The 16,101-nt window shown below is 49.0% G+C and overlaps 1 protein-coding gene across 1 annotated transcript in view; it reads right to left on the reverse strand.

Annotated features, from left to right (window-relative positions):
• Positions 1-8,028, reverse strand: part of Cldn14 (claudin 14) — a 67,386-nt gene extending 59,358 nt beyond the window's left edge. The window contains exon 1 of the mRNA XM_046439157.2: positions 7,894-8,028. The gene's annotated coding sequence lies outside the window, so the exon portion shown is untranslated. The remainder of the gene's footprint in view (positions 1-7,893) is intronic.
• Positions 8,029-16,101: the final 8,073 nt, after the last annotated feature.

Genomic DNA, 16,101 nt, shown 5'->3' on the forward strand with positions numbered 1-16,101 from the left:
AGCATATACCCTACTATAAAGCTAAAGCCTTGGCCTATGTGATTTTTTTTAAACATTTAGGTTCATACATTCTGTATTACCTATATGATTAATATATATGTGTATATATATATATATATATATATATAAATCTAATTTATTATAACATATGGAACTTAAGGACACTGTTTTACATCTATATGTGTCTGGGTTTGGTATTTCAAGTTAAATAAATTCTGGAGAAACAGAATTACTGATCCATAAAACCTAGAGTTCACTCAGTCTAATTCCCATATTTTACAAATGAGGGAGTATGGGTTTCTCATGGCCTTTCTGTTGATAGACCCAGGAAGAAGTACATAAAATCATTCATGGAAAGTCACTGTGAACTTAAGTTTTCCAGGCAACTATGACACGGCAAGACTCCACCTCAAAAAAACCAAAGCAAGACCAAAAAACCAAAAAACAGGACTTCTCTAAAGAGAGTCTGCTCCATTACAAATATCATTGGATTTTGTGCCTTGAAAGGGCACTGGGTTGAGCATCAAAGATTTCTCTTCTTCCCAGAAGCCACCGCAGGACCTTGGCATAAGCCAATCCCTAGACACTGAGATTTCTTAGGCCCTTGGGGAATACTATCACTTACTACAAGGGGGATGACTTTGATCTGTGCAGACAGAATGCTAGCCTGAAGAATTATGCTTCAAACATATTTCAAAAGTGAAATTTTAACTTAGGTCTTGCAGGATCTCTAATAAGAACCCTAGTTTGGTAGATTAAACAACAAAAGCAAAGGCTTCTTTGGAGAATATGATGAGAAAGGAAAATCAATATTTTGACTAATGAAAATATTTAAGTTATGATCTGAAATATATTTGTCCAGAGATAAAAAGGGTCCCCCCCCCCCGCTTTAAATATTAACATCTGGCCCTCTGGCCATATAAGGTTACTATGCTACCAAATGACTCAACTTGCAACATCTGTATCGGTGATTGACATAATGTATGAAGGGCTATTGGCCTCTGAGTCACGACACCCCTGTTTGATCAAGGTTTATTTTACTAGCACCAAGAGACTCACATGATTAACATCTGTAGCGCTGCTCCTGAAATTCCTAGTCATAAAACAAGTAAATTCAGCGTGATCTGAAAATTCCAGAGCGTAGCCAGCAACTCTACAGAAAACACATTCAGAGGGTTGGCTGTGCCGCAGGGCTTAGCTCAGGCAGGATGGCACATCTGGACGCCCCTTCCCTGGGCAAGTGTGGGAAGAGGAACTGGGAAGCCAGGCCCAGCTGCACAGAGAGTGGCAGGGTAGGCACGGCCTTGTGGTTGGGAGGGGATTGCACCCGCCTTGGTACTGGGCTGGAGAGATTTGCTGGGCACAAGGCACTGAGAACCCACTTGCCCCCTACCAGGGCTAACTACTCCAAGTGCCTGATGGGGCTCCTGGCCTACAGTCGTGATCTCAGCTGCCACGTCCAGAATTAAAGTAAGGACTGGCATGGAGCCCTTAAAAGTGATAGTTGCCTGGGATAGTTGATGTGGCTCAGTGGTAGAGGTTTGCCTAGCACGTGTGAGGCCCTGCACTCCATCCCCAGGATTTCCATGAACAAAGTAAAAATGATAGTTGAGTAGATCTTGCCGCAACACGAGAAAATAGTGACGATGAGACCAAGTGAGAGAAAATGAGCGAACAGAACACGGGCAACAATCAACTGGGAAGAGCGAATTGGGAGCCAAGGGCCAGAAACAAAGAGAATAACAGCAAGACTGGAGTGAAATCTTAAGGAGAAAATTTCGTCAGGTTAACGGCAATGAAAAAACTTTTAGTCGCCATCCTTGCTTTCCAGGAGCCCAGGGGAGGGGGGGGGACGCTGCATAAATGCAAAGTTGTCCTTGAGAAAGGAGGGCACACAAGCCACACCATGGGGGCTGGAGCAAGGTCACGAGCTTCAGAGCTGGACAGGTTCAGGATGATAAAAACACCTGGCCCCCGACCACTCAGCACCACAGCTTCAGGGTGGCTGAGACCCAGAGAGCCTTCCAGTTGGCCATCAACACCATATCATTGTGCCTCAGGTGAAATGCATTACAGAGAGGCTGGGGTGATGCGTCATGTCATCACATCACTGTCCCTGTGAAGGATGCATAGACTCCTGGATGCAGCACAGGCCTGGCCTGATCCCTGCGATACCCTACACCAGCAGGCATCCTCTAAACCACCTGCCATCCCAGGGGTCCCATTTTCATGATGCACCTGCCCTGGGTTCATTCCAGCCCTTGCTCAGATGCCCCGGCAGGTGCTGGTATAGAGGACCATGTCCCAGCCCCTCATGTTCCAATACCATGACAGGACTCGAGAGGAGCTGGATGCGGATTTCCCAACCATAGCAAGATGAAACTCAATCACCTTTCTCTGATGGCGGTGTAATTTAATCATCACAAGCCAGGAGGGCAGCAGCAAGCCATTGACCTTACTGTCTCCTAGGGCCACAGAAACGTAATGTATGTGGGGTGAAAGAACAAGAGGGAACCAAAGACTTTGTCCAAAAATGGGGTAACACTTAACTAAATCACAGTACGCTGGTTCAATGAAAAACCACTCGTCTTTAAAAAAATGACTTTGTAAAGACCTTATGGTCCTGGAAATAAGCAGATGATACAAAATTAAGTGAAAAAATACTGTACAAAATGGCATATGAGTTATTAAAGACGAGAAGGAATACAACATGTATATGTGTACTTATGCAGACACATATGGATATAAATATATGTGCAACCACAAGTTTTAGTCCAGAAAGGAAATGAATTGGTGCACTGGGAATAAGGGGTCTATTGGAGAATCTCTCTGAGTAGGTGACTCGGGTGTTTCAGGAGCAGTGGGATCATGTGGAATTGTTTTCTCCATGGCCAATCATTTCTATAACATCAAATATAATATGGAATCGAAAAATTATTATCTGAAAGGATGTGAATTTTGTCTTTTTTGGCAGCCACATTTGAAAGTTTGAATGGATATGCTAACCATGTGGCTTAGCGTGAGGACCTTGCAGCCACCCCAGCCTGGTGACTGAAAGGAGCAGACCTGAGGCCCCACATCCTAGGGGAACCGGGATCTGCCTTACTCTTAACGCTCTCCAGGGAGGGGGGGAGGCAGCCTGCTCTCTGCTAGAACCCTGCTTCAGCACTTGAGCACACAGGAAGCACTCAGAACAGCTTTCCTGGGCTTGCGAGTTCTGCTGTGGCCCTCTGTCACAGGCTACTGGGTGGAGGGCTGTCTACCTGGGGGAGCCCCTACCCAAGCTTCAGCTTCATCCCTGAGAGTCCGCCTTGTACTTCCTCCATTTCCAGCCCAGGCTCTCATCCAGGGTCCCATACCTGACGGCCTGGGAGTAGAGGACTATAGCCAGGGTGGGTGGCCCACCAGCCTCTCCTTCTCTCCTTGAATCAGGTTAGTTGCAGAAATCAGCTCACCTGACAGACGTTTTTTGTTTTTTGTTTTGTGCCAGAGATTGAACTCAGGGAACTTGACCACTGAGCCACATCCCCAGCCCTATTTTGTATTTTTATTTAGGGTCTCAGTTGCTTAGCACCTTGCTTTTTGCTAAGGATGGCTTTCTTGCTATCCTTCTGCCTCAGCCTCCCAAGTTGCTAGGATTACAGGCGTGTGCCACAGTGCTCTGCTGAGCTCATTTTAAAAATAACTTCAGTGCCTCACATTTTAGTGTTGCATCATTGGCTCTGACCTTTAGTATTAAAGAAGTGACTCAGTGAAGATATTCTGGAGTCATCTATGACCCTGTTAAAGAAGCTGTTATTTTTTGTTGTTGTTTGATATCATATATCTAGGATCTATGGGCCAAATGATTTATTATAATTCTAATGTGAGCAAAGCTCATGGCTCTTGAAAGTGAGTTTTTAACTTTTTGTTGTTGTTGTTCAGTTTTGCTTTGGCAGCCAGAAATCTCAGAGTTCGATTTCATGTTTAATTACACTAACTACCCTGATATGTATTCATAGCACCTTTGTTCCTTCCCTTCTACCTGGCCATCTTTCTGTGTGTTAAAAAGCACTTTCTCTTTTATTCAACAGACTTTGTATCTTATTACAAACTGCCTGGAGGTCTTGCTAAGACTAGACAAGATGTAAACAAACCTGCAGAGCATCGTACCTTGAGGACAATGACTGTTGGCCAAGGTACACTTCCTCACCTCCAACAAGGTTGTAGTGCAGCTTAACTAAAACCAGATCTGCACGCCCCCACCAAAAAAAAAAAATAATAATCCAGGATGTGAGACTTTCTATAAGACAACCGGACTGTGCACTTTGAAAAGGCAGAGTCATAACAAAAGTGGCCAGGAGACTGTTCTAGACTAAAACAGATGAAAGAGACATAACAACGCAACATGTTCACCTTTGATTGGATGCTGGCTCGAAAACAAGCCTTAAAAGACATCATTGACCAACCGGGAAAACGGGAATAAGAGCTGAAGAGCGGATAATGGTGGTTAATTTAGTTAGGTGCAGTGATGGTGTCACAGGTATACAGGACAATGTCCTCGGGAGACACCTAATGAAATATTTCCCGTGAAGTATCATGATGGTTTACTTTACTTTCAAATGGTTAAGAAAACACAAAAACAGGTGGGGTGCAGTGGCACATGCCTGTATCCCAGCAGCTTGGGAGGCTGAGGCAGGAAGACCGTGAGTTCAAAGCCAGCCTCAGCAACAGCGAAGCGCTAAGCAACTCAGTGAGTCCCTGTCTCTAAATAAAATACAAAATAGGTCTGGGGGTGTGGCTCAGTGGTCCAGTGCCCCTGAGTTCAATCCCTGGTACCCCCTAAAAAGAACCCCACAAAAACAAAATGTGTGTGTGTGGGGGGGAGATATGGCAACATGTAGACAGTTGTTGATCCAGGTTGGATAGTCCACTGGTATTCATTGCACTGTTTTTTGATCTTTGTTGCATGCTTGAACACTGTCACAGCAGGTAGGGTGACGGTATACAAAAGCCAAATGCTAATTAGATCTAATCAAGACATTAAATCTGAGGACAAGTCACTTTTTTGGAAACCCAGGTGTCCCCAAGTGATGTAAATGGTTGGGGTCAATGATACTGGGTTTCAAGAAATAGTCATAAAACTAGGCAAGAAAAAGAGAGTGTCCCACACTACGACATTGCCACGGCCACGCCTGTGTGGACAATCCAGCCAGTGCAGGTGTTCCTGGAGGACCTTCCATCTCTGGGGAGAACACTTGAACCCAAGGACAGGCAGGACCAGGATCGGTAGGAAGCCCCTGGTTCCCAGTCACCTGAGCCCTGGCACCATTGCTGCCAGACCCGTCTGTGCCGCTCCCTGGGCTCCCACCTCACAGACTTGCTGCTCAATCCTGCTAACTGCGCTGCCTCCTCTGAGTGGGGGCTGTGTCTTGGCTGTGGGGCTGCTCATCTCACACTGGCCCCACTCCCGGCTGTTGACTGGAGAGCCTGTGGCCACCCACATTGATTTAAGGAATACCTACCAGTTGGTTTTGAAATATTCATTGAGCGCTGAGTTAGCTTTCTATCACTGTGACAAAACACCCGAGGAAAACCAGCTTAGAGAAGGAAAGGTTTTCTTTAGCCCCTGGTTTCAGAGGTTTCAGTTCACGGTCACTTGGTCTGTGACAGGCCTGTGGCAGCACATGGTGGAGGAGGCTGCTCACCTCATGGTGGCCAAGAGCAGGGGAAGGGGTCGGAGCCCAGAACTGCCCTTGAGGCATGCCCTCCGTGACCTGATTGCCTTCCCCCAGGCCCCACCCCCTAAGGTCCCACTGTAGCCTGACAATGGTAGTGACCAAGGCTCCAACCCAAGGCCCTCGGGGGGCATTCAGGACCCACACTGCAACGAGCTCCAACTATGTGCCACACACATTTGTGAATAAATGAGTCAAGGCTCTTGTAATCCTAGTGTCTCAGGTCTCCTGGGAGAGGATGGCCCAAGGAAAAAAGTATGTGGGGGGACGTGCGTGTCGTGTGTGTGTGTACCCTCGTGTGTGCGTCGTGTGTGTGTGTACCCTCATGTGTGCGTCGTGTGTGTGTCATCCCTGGTGTGTGCCTGTCGTGTGGAGGGGGTATATCTATGTGGCATGTGTGTGTGCATGGTGTGTAGGTGGCGCGTGTGGCATGGTGGGGTAGTGTGTGGCGTGTGCGTGTGCAGCGTGGGGTGTGTGTGTTTGTACATAGGCAAATGATCATGTAACTAGAAGCTAATTTGTTCCAGACAGAGAACCAGAGGGATGCATTTCTCTGTCCTGGTGGACACGGGGCCACGTCCCGCTCTGAAATTCCCTCCCTCCTGCCACCATGGGGTGGGAGGGGTGGGCCTCGGGCTCCAGCAGCTTCTCTGAGGAAGTGACCGGGTCAAGTCCTGAAGGAGGGAAGGAGGGAACGAGGAAGAGAGCTCAGGGTGGGGCCAGTGCGAGGTGAGTCAGCTTGGGGTCCGAGAGGAGGGCACAGGGAGGGCTGGCAGATGACCCACGATGGGCTCAGGGAGGTGAGGTCAGTCCCTCGTCAGTGGTGACAGGGAGCTGCACACCAGTGTCAGCGAATGGGGGCTGTGGGATCATTCTGTGGGCAGTGAATGGACATGTGGCAACCATGACCAGCCAGTGGCTGGAAGGCCTAAGCAGAAGCTATTGCTGTAGTCAAGGGATGCAGACTGTGACCGTGGAGAGGGTGTGTGACAGATGCCACGTCCACTCTGCAGGCTTTGCTCATGGTAGGGTGTCAGGGTTGAGAAGAGGGGGGAAATCGAGGCTGACCTCTAGAGCTCTGGCTTGAGCCAGTGGCTGTTGACTCTGGAGAGAGGGACAAGTAGTTAGTCACAGAGAAGATGTGATGTCAAGAATCCTGAGTTCCTCCTCCCTTTTGGTTGGCTAATCAATCACTCTGGTGATTATTAAGGGTTCATCTCGTCGTAAGCTCTGCACGTTGACCTTGATCATGTATTTTCAAAAGATGATTTGAAAGGATTTGCAATAAAAAATCACAGGTCCAAGAAAATGATTGAAAAGGCATGTATGGGAAGTCTAAGACCCAGGAAACAAAACGATGGCTGAGGTCATATCCAAGTCCAAATTCTAAAAGAAACTGCAACCAAAGAACCAACTGAGCTTCCCAGCAACCAAAGCAAAAAGAGAAGTGTGTGAATTTCACAGTGCTCACTGTTTAATTAAAGGAAGCATGTGGCTTTTCTGGAGCAATAAAACTGCATCACTACTTAGCTTCTTGGAGGATCAGTGATCAACATGGCAGAACTGCTGTCAACAATTCTACACAAAAAACAAAGGGGCTCAATCTAAAACTTCTTTCAAAATGTGCCCCAAATGCCCAACAGGACAGAATGAACTATGGGGACACTGGATGAGGTTGTGGGCCCTGGTGAGGGGGCTTTGGCTGTATCTCACCTTCTTTGGTTTGTTTTCATGGGTTTGGTGCTACCTACTGACTTATTTTAATTACTTCCTCTGTTGTTATAGTGGGGAGACCTCTTTTGTGTTACCCTCTTCTCTGTGCACTGTGTGCCCTGCGAATGCCTCAGTCATTTGAGTTAGTTGCAGAACAAGACCTTTAAATAGACCTCAAGACCTCCCCACTGCTGGAAAATTCCCACTTCCCTGGCTTTGGGAGAACAAGCCTCCCATGCTGTGGTCCCAGTCCACACTTCAAGTAAAGAAAGGCATGCCAACTCTGCTGTTTCTGTCCCCAGATCAGCTGACCGTCCTTGGACGGCCCCCTCCTTTCCTCTCTCACACCACAGTCCACTTACAGGGGATCCCCAAAGTTGCGGGCTCCCGGGGCTAGTTTGAACCAGACTGGTTCTCCGTGTCCCGGGGCTGGGAGTAGAGGCCCCGCTGGCTGGGAACTCACCCTCCTGGAAGGCTCCACACCACCTCATAGCTGCTCTGGGGCCTGTGATTAGGGCACAGCGGCGCCTTCCCCTCCTCGGAGCCAGCCGCGTGACCCTCCTGGATTAGACCCCAGCGTGACTCTCCTGGGTTAGTCCCCCAAGCAGTCCCCGGATTGCTGGGGGCGCGGTGGCCCGCAGGTGGCCATGCAGAGCCGAAGCGACCTGGTGATGCGCAGCACGGGATGAATAATTGACGTGCAGAGTGGAATTACCGCTGTGGGTTCCGGTCCCTCCCACATCCGCACCTGTCCGGCCTCTGCCCCTGCCTGGGGGAATACTGCTCTTTTCAGAAAGGACACCAGGGCCAGCACGCGCAAAACGCATTGCTTTTTTTTTTGCTGGGTACATATTTGCATACTCAATTTCAGGTTCAAATGCGTGCGCATAAACCAGGATTAATTAGTACAACCTGGAGGGGCGGGTCCTCCTCTCCCCTGAAAGCACTGAGGAGTCCAACTCCCTCCCTCCCCCGCCCCCCCACAGCCCCAGGGGGGCCCAAGGGATCCAGCTGCTTCCACGGAGCAGAGACAAGGGACCCCCAATTTCTAAACCAAAGCATTCAGAAAACAACCAGACCCTGCTCCTCTGTTCTCTGATTTTTTTCAATTCATTTTTCACAACTGATATTTATTAAGCACTTACTATATGCCTGAACCGTGTAAAGGGGACAGTGAGGAAGTCATCATTGAACGAGTCCTTGTTTTCATGGAGCCCCATTTGAGTCCCTGGAGACAAAATAAACAAGAAAGAAAGAAATGATAGGAGTGTGTATGGGTGTCAGACAGGGACCAGGGAAGGGCAAGCGAATGATTGGGGTGGGGGGATTCAAGATGCTCAGGAAGGACTTTCTGCCCAGTGAGTCTCAGATTCTTCCTGTAATCCAATATATGTTATCATTTGAGCACGACACCCATCAGATGCTTATGCTCTAGGGACTGTGATCAATGCCTTAGCACTTCTGCTTCACCCAAGTGTCACAACAACCATGCGATGACAAGGAGCTTCTTATTGTACCTGCTTTATGAGAGAGTTCATTGACCGGAAGGGTCTGCAGGCCTCACAGACGAAGGGCGGTCATGCTGGGATCCGAACCCAGGATCCAGCTCTAAGACCTTTTGGGAAATGCTGCTCTGTAATTTATAGATATTTATTCCTCCTCCTTCCAAATGTCAGGTAAGACTGAAAATGAGCTGGTATAAAATAAAGCACACCTTGAAAAGCAGAGACCCCCCCCCACACACACACATTCCGTGGCCTTTCTCCTAGTTCTTCCTTGAATTTCTAGTTGATTCCTAAAGTGGGAAAGAGAGAGCTTGATTATAGTGACTATTTACCAGAGAGGAAACAATCACCCAGGGGTCCCCCAGCCTGCAGTCTGGGGTCTGTGTCACCTGCTCTGGCTGGGATGCTAGCAGCTAGGTTTCAATTTAGAGAGACAGTGGGTGACACCCAAGAACCCAGGAGTCACACGGGCTCCTGGCTCTATCAACCCATGTTTCTATTACCAGGGTCTGGCAGGTGGCACCTTCAGGAGCCAGGGGGAGATGGCAGGGTCACACTACACCTGCTGCCATGCACCCCTCTCTCTGAGGCAGGCATCTCTAAGGACGATAACCTTTCCCTGGCTCAAAGGTACCAGGGATCCAAGTCCTAAACTGGATGGGGGTGGGTAGCGGAGACTCTGGGCACCTGGAGCTCACCCACCCTGCAAGAGATTTGCAGGAGTTGGGTGCACTAGAGCCCTTGTTCATTTCCCTAGCCTCAGAGGCCACCCTACTCCCAGCTGCCTCCATAGGAGGATGAGGAGGGATTGCAGTTGGGATTTGGAAAGGAACAGCAATATGAGGCTGGGGGAATGTGGACTTTCCTCACTAACCACAGGCAGCTAACCCCTCCCCCAAGTACACTCAGATGCCCACTGGGCCAAAAATGAAATTTCTCTGTGTTTTATCCAAACATGCCACGGACTTTGGAATGAACTCTCACTCCTCCTTCCTCTGACCCGACTGCAAATCAGCTTTTGATGGGGTTGGACAGTTTGGAGAGATGGGCAGCAATCACACTGAAATATGATGACAGGGCCAGACCGTAAGGACATCGGGGAAGTAAAACATCTACATGGAGCAGTCATGTGAAAACAATTAGGACAATAAATTTACTAATTGCCGAAAGTAACTTAATAACAAAACCACAATGCTCTCTGCTATTAATCCTGGCTACTGCAGCGGGTGTCAATTGCCTTGAGCTTGCTGGAGAGATTGTAAATATCAGGCTGTGCTGTAGTGTTTGTGGATACTAAGCAAAAAACTCGCCTCGATCTTGGTAATTGAAAAATAAATGACTCTGCAGCCTTGAACCAGTGCAGGGGGCCCTGGGGGCTTGAGGCATTTCTGAATCCCATGGAGAGAGAGGAAGGAGGGAGGCAGAGACTCTTGCCTTTCCATTACGCTCTCTTTTGCACTTTCTCCCCTTATACCAGGGAGACAGGAGTTAGATTTTGGAGGCTTAAGGATTGATTTTTTAATGAATAGAGATCCAAATGCCTATACTTAAAGAGCCTTGGATTTTAAGGTTGGATAGCAGAGGTGAAGTTCCGAGTCGATGCAGGGACTCTGTTCTTGGTTTGGGTAAGGAGCCAAGGCCTTTCTGAAGCTGCTACTTGCAGATAATCTCTCACAGAAATTAGGTATCATACCCAGGCACCAAGAGAACATGCAGTATTTTTGTAGCCAAAGGGGCTCCTTATCCCTCCACAAGATCAAAGACAGCCATCAAATGTGCTCCTTCAATAACTCATGGTATGCAAAGGATTGCATTTCTTGGACTAGAGGGGCTCTTTGTGCCTACATTTCTCTTAAGTTGCCCAAGCCTGCAAGGATTTGGACCATTCAAGCCTCATTTCTTCCTCCTAGAAACAGTTGGAAAAAATAGGACAAATGATTTCTTTTGAAATATGTCTCTATCAGCCTCCACTCTATATTTGTGTATATCTCAACAGGAAGTTTTATTAAAATTGGGGGCCTTGTTGGTACTTTGTCATGATTTTTTTTAATTGTAGGAAGCAGTTTAACTCCCCCCCCCCCTATTAAAATGATCGTGGCCTTGAATTTTAGTCTTAGAGGCTACATTTGCTTCTGACGGGAAATCTCCAGGAGTTGCGTTAAGAGACCAGATGGAGAAGGGGTGCCAGGGGGCTCCTCGGTCTTTTTGGACATGGGACCTTCCTGAGGATGGGCAGCTTTTCCAATAGGACTTTGGGCTTCCCTCCAGCTGCAAGAATGAGAGCCAGCAGGCCTGGGCTGACATGGAGTCCCCTGAACAGCTGCCTTCAGGAAACAGAGACTGTAACCTGGGACTTGTTAAAAGCATGGAGAGAAATAATACTTCTGAGGTCATCAAGTCCAGCTCCTCTGAAGTTTATTCTTGGATTAAACCAGATCTTCAGAGACCTGCATGTGAGAGTGCAATATTTTCACTCCTTGCAGAGGTACTTTTGCTGAATTGCATGCTGGTCTTATCTTACTGACCTACTTCCAAAGAGTCCTGGTTAAGAAAGTCAGTTCTCAGTTCCCATCTCAGAGTCAGATTCAGCATTTCCAGGAATGTGGTGGAAATCCAAGTGCCTCAAAACACCTCTGCTAGCTGGGTGCTGGGTGCACACCTGTAATCCCAGTGGCTCAGGAGGATGAGGCTGAGGCAGGAGGATCTCGAGTTCAAAGCCAGCCTCAGCAACTTAGTGAGGTCTTAAGCAACTTGGGGAGACCCTGTCTCAAAATAGAAAGATGTATAAAAAAGGGGTCGGGATGTGGCTCGGTGGTTAAGAGGCCTGGGTTTGATCCCCGGTACCAAACCGACCAAACAAATAACAAAACAAAACACCTCTGCTGATTCAGCCCCAAATGGCAATGGTGCTGAGTTTGTGTACCAAATACCAGGCAACTTCCTGCTCCAGGCTCATGGCTAGGAAGAGCTGGGCTTATTCTGAGCAGCTGGCTTATTTTTTTAATCACTAGACCTTGTGATGTTTCTAACGGATCACATACTGCACCTTGTGATGTTTCTAATGGATCACAACTTGGGGTTGACTGGAGGAATCTCAGATTCAAATCTGTCTGAGAAAAAATGTGCACAATCTTAAAGAGAGGTACTTTTTGTTCACCTCTTAGTTTCTGCCTTCTTTCCTTCCCCTCTGCTCAACACAAGCACTTTCCATTATTATTATGAAAAATTTCAAAGACAATGTAAACACTTGCCTTTTATTTTTTAAAAAATATTCAAATGTACCCAAGACTAGAAATGTAGGATAATGAACACCCATGTATCCATCACCAACCTTCAGTAATTTTCAACTTATAGCCAAACATTTATTTTAAATTTTATTGGCGTTTGGGATCTTTGTAAGTATGCCAAAACCTTTTACTAATGAGATGAGAGCACATTATAAATAACCACAATATAAATCAGTGATTCTCATCTGGAGGTGATTTGCCTCTTCATCACCCCCTACCCCAGGACATTCAGCAATTGCTGGAGATATTTTTGATTGTCACAGCTGACATTTTTGATTATCACAGTTGCCATTGACATCTAGGGTTAGGATCAGGGATATTGATCGATATGCTCAATGCCCAGAACAGTCCCCACAACAAAGAATGCTCCAGCCCCAAATGGCAATGGTGCTGAGTTTGTGTAACAAATACAAATGAGTGATTTGCAGGTTAGAATATTCCAGATAGTGATTTTAAAGCAAAACCTATGTTTTTAAGCATCATAAGATTGGTGGTTTATGGTGTACTTATGGCACCCATGCTAGAATATCAGTAAGCAATTGGTTGACAATGATCAGGAGGAGAACTAGGTCACAGGAATGAGGGTTACTTTTTACTCTATACCCACTTAGGTTTTTAAAATCTCATAATGTATATAGATTTACTAATTGAAAGTGCATTTGAATAATATAGAGTACATGAATGTTTTCAAAGGATTAGAAAAAAAATTTATTTGAAAATAAAGATTTTAAAATGGTGGTGTGTGGAGGCCACATGAACTTTCCAAAAGTGCTTTCCCGAGCACTCTGAGCCTGTCACTCACTGGGTGAGCTCAGCAGAGCCCAGGCCATTAAGAGAATCAGAAACATGTGGAGGGGCGTGGCTGGTCCCCGCACAATGGTCAACTGTGGGAGAGCAGAGGTAAACGAGATGGTCCTCATGCCAAGCCTCTGACACTAATGAGCCCTCAACTCCGGGGAGCGGGTCTCCCAGGCGAGGCAATGACTTGCAGCAGATTGAGGAGGGGTCAGGGAGCAGCACTAGGCGGGCGGGGTTGGCTTCAAGATCCCAGGTGGAGTCCTGTCTCTGTCAGCTGGTGGCCACATCCTGGGGATCATTCAGCCACAGCCTTGTTTTCCTCAAGCTGTGACCTCCATGAGTTATAAATGGTGATAGAAGCGGAGAGAGTACCTGAGCGGGCACTGCCATTCCTGAAACCCGCATGGTTTCCCCAAACTGTTGGGAACAGCAGGGCTGCGGCTGCCCTGTGAGCTCCGGGCTGCCGAGCTGGCTCTCCTGCCCGCTCAGCTCTGGTGCCTCCTTCAGTCTCTCCTGTTCTCGGCCCTTCCCTGCCCACACCCTCTGCACATGCCGTTTCCTCTGCTGGGCACAGTCTCCCCTCCCCTGCTCTTGCTTCGTCCCCTCCAGCACGCATCCCCATTCCTAGTAGGTCAAACCCCTCCTGGCAGGCTGGCCTTGTCCTGGGGCCACCCACTTGAGGGGTGTGACTTCATATTACCTGGCTGCGATGAGCATCTGGACAACAGCTCAGGGAAGCAGGGTCTGAGCCCGGGCTGTCCGCCCAGCCCTGGAGCAGTATCTGAGGACCAGTAAGTAGCTGCTGACTGAGTGGCCTGGGGGACGATGGAAAGGAGCCTTCTGGAACTGCAGCAGCAGCAGCAGCAGCTTGTCGGGTGGGTCTCTCCTGGAGGAGCAGCTGAGGTTGGGGAGCTAAGGAGAAATGACTAGGATGGCCCAGGATCTTCTGCGCTTCTCCAAGGGTGGGGCCCAGTGTGAGGCCAGGTCTGGTCTCCACCAGAGGACAGCCCTGGAGGCGTTCCTTTCCAAACCTCTGCATCCCCCACTTTCCCTTCCCTACCTGGATCCTCATGGAGGCAGGCTGATCTCATTGGTGCTGGAGGCATGGGGCTCACGAGGTCAGTCGGAGTTGGGCGTCCATGGGTAGAAGAGCTATGAGATTCTCCAGAATGATCTGAGGACCATGAGGAACCCCCTTCCAAATTGACTCATCAGAGGGCGAAGACTGCTCCTCTCTGCAAAGACCAGGCTTCCCTGACTAAAGTGGCCCCAGACTGGACCAGCTACCCCTCCAGTGGCTCCTCGATGCCCTGGGCATGCTCTGGTTGATAGACGGCTCGAGATGAGGGCTTTTCTGTATGTTGGGCACCCAGCCAGACATACAAGGACTGTGCTTCTTTTTCCCTCCTCCAAATCCCAAACCACACAGGACATCTCAGAACGGAGGTGCTCAACCAATGAGCTGCGAGCTGCGTGTCACCATGCGCCCTTGTGCCCAGAGGGTTAACTGCTGTTTTTGTTTTTTAATGTGTTCACCTGCCAGTTTCTGTCAGCATGAACAGAAATGGAGATGGGAAGAAAGGGCTGTTTGCTTGAAGCCGAATTTTATAGCCCTTCAGGTATGAATTACACACACGGCCTCCTCAGCTACCGAGAATCCTGGTGGAAGCCAAGAGTGGTGGACGTGTAAGAAAAGGCTGTAAAGTGAGAAAGATGTATTTGGTGTTGAAAAGAAAAATTGATGATGAGGATAACAGTGGCTCCCAGGTAAGGCGAGCAGCCTCTGGAGGAGGGAGCCTGAGCCCCGCGGGTCTGGCAGGTGTGTGCTGCCTCAGGACACCCACATGGCCCTGGACGTCATTGTTCCTTCTCTCGCCTTCTCAGGAGACCAAAGTTCCTCTCAAACACCTTCCAGAGAGAGGAGGCAGGGCGGGAACTGCTTCTGGAGGCCATACGACCCCGGGTCCTCAAGGAAGTCACATGTCCACAGAATGGCGCTGGACCAGGATGGCTGGACTTGGAGGAGAACTTCCTTGTCTATGGGTCTTCACTCCAGTGTCATCTCCTTGGAGGCCACTCCTTGGTCACTTCCTGCTTTCAGCCTGGTGAGCGTGGATGCCCTCAGCACTAGTGACAGCTGCCTGCCTTTTCAGGGACCGGCTGGGCAGGGGAAGGTGCGGATGCTGAGCCTCCCCTGGGCTCCTGTCCCCCTGCTGGCGTCGTCGCCCTCCTGGCCGGATTGCAAGCTGCCACGTGGACACCCTGCTGCACTGCTTGGGGCCCTGTCCCCAGCACCTGCAACCTCACCGGGCACTTCCATGGGGTGAAACAGATATTTATCCAATGGCTGCAAGAGCCAGCGAACTGGGGTCATGGAGGGCTGTCCTCGGGACGGTGACTACCTCATCTTGTGACTCATTTAAAGGAATCGCCTTTCTGAATGCCCCCAAAGTACCAGCTCCTCCCAGCCTATATTTAGATTTCAGTGAATTAAAACGGACTTTTGAAAATGTGCCGGGTGTTCCACAAGTGACCCCAAGAGAGCCGAGTGGCACTACACTGACTTTGCTGTTGCCAGGCTGGCCGTTGCCATGACAACCATGCCAGCTCAGCGCCTCTCCCTGGGACCCCAAAGTCTTCACTGCTGTGGAAGTAGGCAGAAACTTCTACAGATTGCATTCTGTAGATTTCTACATCAGAACACCCGCGGGCAGAGCGGTAATAGTTGTGTGTAGAAGACGTGGGCTTGCTGCGGGTCATCCTTTCCAGGGGGCGGGGGATGCCTGACCCAGGGCACTGCCAGGGCTTCTCAGTGGCATCTGGAAGGCTGGGCTTGTGGCATCTGGGGTCCAGGGCATGCCCCAGTGCTGTCCTTTTCACACAGATGGCCCTGTTTTCACTGCTCTCCAGCTCGGGGCCTGGGTTGCCTGCTCCCACCCCCTCTCGGCTCTGTGCTGCAGGTCTTGATCCTTAGTCCTGGTCTTTGCTAGCTCTTGCTGACCCGTCTGGAAGTCCCTGCACCACTTCATTTGACTTGCACCTCTCCCAGATTCTTCTACTGTCCACGTCCAGAGGCACCCA

Source organism: Marmota monax, unplaced genomic scaffold (genome assembly GCF_021218885.2).
Source record: "Marmota monax isolate L192 unplaced genomic scaffold, Marmota_monax_Labrador192_F-V1.1 WCK01_AAM20220418_F8-fsc00125, whole genome shotgun sequence".
Taxonomy (NCBI): Eukaryota; Metazoa; Chordata; class Mammalia; order Rodentia; family Sciuridae; genus Marmota; species Marmota monax.